General features: G+C 44.8%; 1 long non-coding RNA gene across 2 annotated transcripts; it reads left to right on the top strand.

Annotated features, from left to right (window-relative positions):
- Positions 1 to 4572: 4572 nt before the first annotated feature.
- Positions 4573 to 6280, top strand: LOC125522273. Of its 2 annotated transcripts, XR_007289708.1 has the most exons (5): positions 4573 to 4722; positions 4836 to 5147; positions 5254 to 5331; positions 5577 to 5700; positions 5977 to 6280. It is a non-coding gene; the product is annotated as an uncharacterized LOC125522273 (long non-coding RNA). The 2 variants fall into 2 exon arrangements; XR_007289707.1 differs by having other exon boundaries at positions 4576 to 5147.
- Positions 6281 to 7634: the final 1354 nt, after the last annotated feature.

Raw genomic sequence — 7634 nt, 5'->3', positions numbered from 1 at the left:
CTAAAATGATAGTTACTTAATTGTTAATACTCTCTACGTTTCATAATGTAGTTTGTATAGTTTTTAAAAAGTCAAACTTTGCAAACTTTGATCAAAGTTTATAGAGCAAACGATTTATATCTACAATACCAAAAATATTAAATATGAAAGTACATCTTATGATGAATCTAATGATATATGTTTGACTTTTAGATGTAAATATTTTCCTCCATAAACTTGATCAAAGATTGTGAGGTTTTGACTTTTCAAAAAATCTGTAAGCACTACATTATGAAATGGATGGAGTATTAGTTAGCTAGCTACATATATTAAGTAGTTGCTTGTGAATTGCTAGTTAGTTAGTGTAAAAAAACTTAGAAAAATAGTTGTATGTTTTTTTATTGTTTACTAGGTCATAATATTTGAAAAAGTTTGTTATTCGTTAAAAAAAACTAAAAGTACAAAAAAGAGGGGAAAAGGAAAAAAAAGAGAAGTAGTTTAGTTTGCTAGTTTTATATAGGTGTGGGCCGCACTAGGCGTCGGTCGGTGGATCTTTTAAAAAGATCCACCGCCTCAGCAACCGTCAGATCCGGCACAATCCAACGACCTGGTCCTTCTTCACCATTGCAACAAAGGTTGTGTTTCAAAAAAAATTGCAGCAGAGCTCGTGTTGCGGAAAAACATTTGCAATAGAGATTGTGTTGCAAAAGATAAATCCGCCTTCACTTTTTTTGCAACATAGATGATGTTGCGAAAATGACTTCTACAACATGGATGTTGTTGCAGAATTTTTTGTAATAAAAAAATGTTGCAGCATCCGCTGGTGACGTTGCATTTTTTTCGTTTTCACTTTTTTGCAACATGGAAGTTATTGCGAAAGAAATTCTTGCAACACAGATATTGTTGCAGAAAACCTTTTGGTTTCTCCGCCAGCCACACACGCGTCACATGTGTCACACAACCTCTAGAAAATAGTACTAGACGAACCCATACAAGACACGTGTTGCAAGAAGAAGACGGCGGACGCTCGCGTGTGATCCGCCGGCTGAAACCTAACGTTTCCCTTTATATAGAGTACTATGTTATGTGTTTCTTTTTTAGTTTTTGATGAATAATGTTATGCAAACATGACTATCAGATCATATATGCCTTGACCCATTTGCTTTTGTCAGCGTCAAACATCAGCCATATGTTAGCACGTAGATGGTGTGCCTATAGGTTTTCCCCTCTCCCTAGAGTTCCCGTACTCGTGGTAGCGACAGCCGAACGTCGTGAATTTCAATCCCATGCGGACCTCCTCCACCTCCCCGTTTGCTCAGATTGGTCAAGGGATTCTCTCGGGGGAGTTGCTCGGTCTTGGCCCCATGGTTGCTGGGGAAGGCAGACTAGGGTTCCAACAATAGCTCTATTGATCTCATCATCGGGCTAGGGTTTTTAGGCATGGCAGAAAAAGCGTCGGGTTCCAGGGCGATGGACTCGAAGGATCTAGCAGAGAGGATGGAGATGTTGGGTCTCCAGGAGGATGATCTAGATGGTGTGGTGTTTGATGAAGAAGAGTCCCCCCCTCTCCAGAGTCAATAAAATTGATGGCACTTGCAAGAGTCCACATGGAGAAATATCTTACAGCCAATTTTGTTTTTTTTTCAAAACGACGAGAGCAACTTGGGATCTAGCCCAGGAGGTAAAGATTAGACCCTTGAGGATAATTTGTACACTTTACAATTTGTCTTGTTTGCATGAGTGGGAGCGAATCATGGAAGAAGGGTTATGGAATTACAAGGGTTTTGTTGTGATCATAGCGTTGTGTGGCAGATTTACCAAGCCATCGCAAATCAAATTGGATACCATTGAGCTCTGGGTTCAGATACATGATCTCCTCACGGCTACTATCCCATGTTGATGGTGTTACCTGGAAAGGTTGGTGAGGTGGTTTTCGTGGAACCAACTCATGAGTTTGAGGGGAACTTTTATAGGGTCCGCATAAGATCAACGTTTACAAACCACTCCAGAATGCTACATCACTAGTGAAGGAAAACAAGAGTCAGATTTTTATCGTCAAATATGAGTGTCATCCAGATTGGTGTGTTGTGTGTGGTCATATTGGCCATCAATGTAAGGAACATGAGGATGTTGTTCACCCTCCAAAAGCACTAGTGTTCAAGGTCTTGAGGGAAATATGCTTCCGCGCTGAAGGAAGATGCCCAAGTGAAGGACATGTGCGGAGGGGAGGCTTTTCTCATGGAGCTCCATAGGGCGGTACTCTTTTCGGTTTTGGAAGGTGAAGAACACAACACTCGCAGAATTCTAAGTATGAATATACCGAAGCTTATATGGAGGAGGCCGACCCCAGTAGGAAGAGATCCTCATATGTGAATGCGGACTCCGGAGGCAAGACAACCATCCCTAAGGGAGCCACAACTATGGTTGGTAACCGGCTAATGCTGACCGCACCCGGTTATCCACTGAGTCCGTCATCTAAGCAGGACTCGGAAAGAGCTAGAGTTTCTGCAAGTGCAGAGAAGGGTTTACAGAAGAAGAACCATAATCAGAAAACTGATGATGCGCCTTAGGGCGGAGCCCCAAAGTGATCTCCGTCGGGCACAATGAGTATCATGTGTTGGAAGTATCGTGGAGTGGGTAGACCTGCGATAGTTCATGAACTTTGCGACCTCACAAAGCAATTTATCCCGGTAGTACTTTGCATAACAAAGCTTCGAGTGTTTATGTGGAGGTTAGCTCATCAGTCCATCCCGACAGAAGAAGTGAGAATGCATAGGAACATGTCGACTACGTGTAGTTGTGTTGTTTGTGGGATGTCGGATTCATGGCGACACAATTTGCTTGAGTGCATGACTGATCAATGAACTTATTTACAATGATTTAGCAGTTGCTTCACCAGAAGTTTATAAGATTGAGAATCACGCTTTGGGCTATATGGTGGGAACGAATGAAATTAATTCACGAAGGGATTAACCAAAGCCCTATGTCAACATTTATGTTCATCACTCATTTAATTATGATGCTAGGCGAGGTTCGAAGTGCAGGTGGGAACCAGGGGAGTAGGGTAGCTCCAACAGTTCAGTGGAAGAGGTGGATCCCTCCAACAGCAGGGCATGTGAAGATCAATGTCGATGCGGTAGTTTCACGTTGGGTGGGTTCAGTTGTGCTTGTGTGGAGAGATCACCTAGGCGGTTTACCTGGGATCATTGGCTTTCGTTATTAGGGGAATGACAGACCTGCCAAGTCTAGAAACAATTGCCAACCTTGAGGGACTATCACTTGCAGTGGGGCATCAAAATCTTGCTATTGCGTCAGACTGTGAGACAGTGGTAAAGCACATTAAGGAAGGATCAGAGACAGCTATGGTGGAGTAGTTAAAGAAATTTTATCTTGGCAAACCCTTTAATTCTTGTAATTTCAATTATAAGTCTAGGAGCTCAAACTTTGAGCCACATAATCTTGCTAGGCATGCACTTAATTACTATGGATCAGGGTCGCCACATTTGGCTGGGGCAGCCACATGATTCCATTGTAAGATATGTATCCATACTACATGATGAATAAAGCCTAGCAGGTTATCTAAAAAATCGTAGATGGTGTACCTATGCGTGGATCATACACGGTGTAGTTGAGCTCAAATATGTGGATTGGATCCATCTTGCTCCATGGCTTGAGTTGGACACTGTGGCGCGGCCAAGGCTGATGGTCTAGACCTCGCTGACCCCGTCCGATTCGTGGCATGTCACGAGCACCTTATTTGTGGTGACAACATCGACCACGCGGATAATGGAATCAGAGCAGGACACACAAACAAGGTCGTCAAAACTCGAGCGGGCAACAGGGAAGAAAACCTATGGGTTTGATCGTCCACACAGAGTTGTCTTCCATGTCAATCACACTCGTAACAATATCACCGTGGGGCTGATCGACCTCATTGTAGACAGCGACGAGGAGCAACTCCGATGTGCTGCTTGACTTATGTTGAGAGACGAAGGCCGGGCCAGAGATGAGGCATAGCCACTCCTTGGAGACGCATCTGAAGCAGCATACAAACTTGATCGACGTCCAGGAAAGGATGTCAAAGATGGCATCTGCTAGCAACGAGACAACAGTGACGCCACCTTCGACCATGTGTTTTCGATACAAACGTCCTACTAAAGGTGGCACTTCTTTTAACTCACTGTTACAAGGTGCCATGTGCATGTGTATATATAAATACATTGTGTGTATATACATACACATCCGACCAGTAACGAACATACCCAAAACAAGATCGGACACATATACTCTATCTTGGACTCGGGGTGCACTTCCTGTACGAAGTATGACATGTTCACTTTCCAAAACTAATCATGGCTACCTTGATCACTATTAGACCTAAACCAAACTTTTTTCCTAAATTCTAAAAAGTGCAGCTGCATTTTTTAGACGTCCCGAGCACACACCCGCGACAGCCCTTGGATTATAATCGCGCGTCTTCGGGTGTCGCCAGGTGTTCTCTGGTCGGAGCGAACCGTCGCGAAACAAACATCCCGAAGAGACAGCGGTGCTGGGCCCCACCATACACACGTTCATCGACCATGGCACTGGTCTCTCTCCTCACATCACGCGGTCCCCCAATTCCCCATTCTATTCGCGTCGTGAGATAACGACGAGCAGGGGCGGCGCCACTTCGCCGCTACTTCACGCCGGATTCATGGCGGGTAGCCGTTGCGTGAGGCCGACCACTCGCGGGCACTACCGGTGAGTCCCCAGCCCGCCCGCCCACGCCGGTCCTCCCCATCTGGCCCCTAAAAGTTCGCCATGACATTCCTAGCCGGTCGCCGTCGATGCTTTTGATGCCGCCATGCGTGCAGGTGCTGGCCTGGGTGGTGCCGCTGGCACTTACGATCCTGCCGTGAGCCGGCTTATGGGGCAGGTTCCCAGCGGAGTCCACGGCAACAGCGCCGGCGGCCCCAACCAGGCCAGCACCTGCAAGCTCCCGTGGAGTCCATGGAGGCGAACTCCAGCTCCCTGGGGACGGACCTGCACCGCACCCCTTTTCGCTGCTCGCCGTGCTGGTGCTCCACGCCGGCGTCAGGTGCCTGCTCCGCCGCCACCAGTGGAAGAGGGGAAGTGAGCAGAGGTGTGGTGCTCGCCAACAGAGGAGCAGAGAACAGAGGCGTCAGGTGTCCAGCGTCAGCTACCTGCTTTGTATCTGCAAATAGAAATGTAGTCTTATATCTATCGTGTTTGCATACTTCCTGATTATGTCCCGTTTAACTTTCCTTTCAGGTTTTTCTCAAGAACTGGTGTATGAGTTGTAGTCTAACACATTTGGCTGTGTTGTCTGAATGTTCACAAATATATGCGGTAGGTGTATTTGGAACTGAATCCCTTGTCATTCTCTTTGATGCTAGTAATTGTCATCAGAATAACTTGCTATCGACTTGTTGCCTTCTTTTGAAAGATGGTGACACCAATACGTAAATGAGTAATATTACCTTCGTGCATTTGGCCAAGCTCTTCAATTACATAGGTGTTGAAATGAAAACTAGAGAACTCTGTTCAATGTCTGGAGTTGATGGCTATTTTTGAACATGGTGAGGGCTACACAGGGAAGCAGTGGCGAGAAGGATAGGGCGATAGGCAAGGGGACTTGTTGGCTGCTTTGAGAAGGAGATGCAAGGAACCAGAAGCGGGAACCGGCACAGCGACACCATGTTCGTTCATCTTCATAAGGTAAGTTCATTTTCCTTTTTGAGGACTGAACTGTTTTTCACCATTTGTTGTTCCTCTGTTCTACCTGAGATTTCCTGTGCTATATAATGTGTGCTCACTTAGCAAACCTAACGAACAATAATTTTTCATAACATGCTAGGGGATCATTTTGTATCCCTTTTGCAGCACAAGGATAATGCCCTACAATCTATAACCTTTTTGCGGATTGAGTTCTAGCCAAAAAATATGATTTCTTTTAGTCAATGATTTCTACACTAACTTGCCTAGTAATGTCAGGAAGTTGCCTACAATATATCTTTTGCCATATGATTTGCGGCAACCAGCAAGTGGATGGAGGAGAGAGGCGTCGGAGTGCCGGCGACCAGCAAGCGAAGCAATAGCAATGGCCAAGGGGGCAGCGCCATCCGTGCGTCACGACCACCTAGCAGGAGGAGCTGGATCCCGGAAAGCATTGTCGTCAGTGGTCAAGGAATGGGCTGCAAAGCGCCCATTAGTATCTCGAAATCGCCCCCCTAGGCATGTGTTTTTCTATTCAAATATCTGATTCTATGCAATAAAGGCGGGATAGAGAGGTTGATGAGGGGTGTGCGGGGTCCCGAGTTCGGTGATTTTGAGCGTGGCGGTGGTTTGCGACTTGGGGATGCGGGGCTGGAATTGTTGATGATTTGAGCCAAAAGTGTCCAAAACTTGCCCAACGCATAATAGATAGCCGCTAGAGATGCTGGCATGAGTTGCTATGAGAGAGGCCACGAGTTGCCTGATATGCATTACCAGTTTGCCTGACTTTTCCCCTTCACACAACTTGCCTGACGCTAGTCATGTAGGTGCCTGAATTCTTATCCGCTGATGCTTCTGATTTTTATTGTCTTAGTATCATTTTTACTGAAACCATGTTTCGCCTGATTGACTGCAGCAATTGTATTACTTGCAAATTTGGTACTACATACTGAAATGTTTTTGGAAGCAGCGTCAGCAACAATTTTTTACTTTCAACTTTTGTACTACATACCAAAATGTTTTTTGGAATAATGAAAAATAAAAATGAAAGCAGATTCATTGGCCGTTCTGGCTGAAAGATGGGGCACATCAGCCTCCAGAAGCATGCGAGGTGCATTGATTTGATAGCCAACTTATAAAAGCATTGATTTAATATGTAGCCATCATAGGCAACCTAGCGATGAGGTGTGTTCTGTAGCACCAAACTTGATAGGTGGTCATGGTAAGCAACTTACACGTGATAGTAGGCAACTTATAAGTGATGGTAGGCAACTTATTGATTTGAAAGATGGGGCAACTTATTGATTTGAAAGATGGGGCAAGTTGACGTTCATGATAGCCAACTTATAAAAGCATTGATTTGATATGTAGCCATCATAGGCAACCTAGCGATGAGGTGTGTTCTGTAGCACCAAACTTGATAGGTGGTCATGGTAAGCAACTTACACGTGATAGTAGGCAACTTATAAGTGATGGTAGGCAACTTATTGATTTGAAAGATGGGGCAACTTATTGATTTGAAAGATGGGGCAAGTTGACGTTCATGATAGCCAACTTATAAAAGCATTGATTTGATATGTAGCCATCATAGGCAACCTAGCGATGAGGTGTGTTCTGTAGCACCAAACTTGATAGGTGGTCATGGTAAGCAACTTACACGTGATAGTAGGCAACTTATAAGTGATGGTAGGCAACTTATTGATTTGAAAGATGGGGCAACTTATTGATTTGAAAGATGGGGCAAGTTGACGTTCATGATAGCCAACTTATAAAAGCATTGATTTGATATGTAGCCATCATAGGCAACCTAGCGATGAGGTGTGTTCTGTAGCACCAAACTTGATAGGTGGTCATGGTAAGCAACTTACACGTGATAGTAGGCAACTTATAAGTGATGGTAGGCAACTTATTGATTTGAAAGATGGGGCAACTTATTG

Source organism: Triticum urartu, chromosome 7 (assembly GCF_003073215.2).
Source record: "Triticum urartu cultivar G1812 chromosome 7, Tu2.1, whole genome shotgun sequence".
Lineage (NCBI taxonomy): Eukaryota > Viridiplantae > Streptophyta > Magnoliopsida > Poales > Poaceae > Triticum > Triticum urartu.
This window is presented reverse-complemented; position numbering and strand designations above follow the sequence as displayed.